This window comes from Sinocyclocheilus rhinocerous, unplaced genomic scaffold (assembly GCF_001515625.1).
Source record: "Sinocyclocheilus rhinocerous isolate Xijiao unplaced genomic scaffold, SAMN03320098_v1.1 scaffold2645, whole genome shotgun sequence".
In the NCBI taxonomy this organism is placed as follows: domain Eukaryota; kingdom Metazoa; phylum Chordata; class Actinopteri; order Cypriniformes; family Cyprinidae; genus Sinocyclocheilus; species Sinocyclocheilus rhinocerous.
In genome coordinates this window covers 127,651-128,464 of record NW_015654522.1, presented here as the reverse complement: position 1 = coordinate 128,464, position 814 = coordinate 127,651, and positions in this window count along the sequence as shown.

Below are 814 nucleotides of genomic sequence, written 5' to 3'. Positions count from 1 at the left end.
GCCCTTCGGAATGAAGGATTTTGAAGGGTACAACTGATGGACACTTCGTGCTCCCATGATCCTTTGCGCAGATTCTTTGCATGATGACAGCGCCTCTGTGTGGGCACGTGATGATGACACAGAAGGGCACTTCAAGAAACAGTTGTTTGGTCCCCTACACCCTTCAACCCTTCGAAGCTCTCACTCCGGAGGGTAAACCCTTTGAAGGGATTAGGGCATAGGGATGAGCCCTTCCGAATGGACCAAACAACTGTTTCTTGAAGTGCCCTTCCGCATCATCAAGATTAAACAAAGGCAGTTAGACAGTCTTCGCCAGCAGGTCGCGGCGGACTCACTGGCTGACGTAGAATACCAGCGGCTACAGGCACAAGCTAAAGAAGCCAAGTGCATTCAAGAGGAAGCTCTCAGAGCAAAGGAAGCCTTATCCAATCAGCTAGAAAGACAGCGCAAGCTGCAACAAGCAGAGACAGAGCTTGAGGTAGCGAAGTTTGTATCCTCTATGCTTATTAAAGAGTCTGGTTCGACCACTCCTGTGCCTGCAAGCTCACCAGACAGTCATTTGTCTCCACCTCAGCTCGTACATGTTAGTCCAGCCATGAGTTCACCTCATCTATCATCCTCTTTCCAGCAGCCCTCTACTCAGTCACCAGCTGTGACGTCAACAATACAGACTCGTCCAGCAGAACAGAGTATTTCTGATGACTCTTGGGTGTCTCAGCCATCATCCAGACCACTGCAGTTGACAGCTGAGTCCGGAAGTACACCACCCATTGCCACAAGTAGTCTCATCACCAGTCTCTAAGGTATCTCAGAC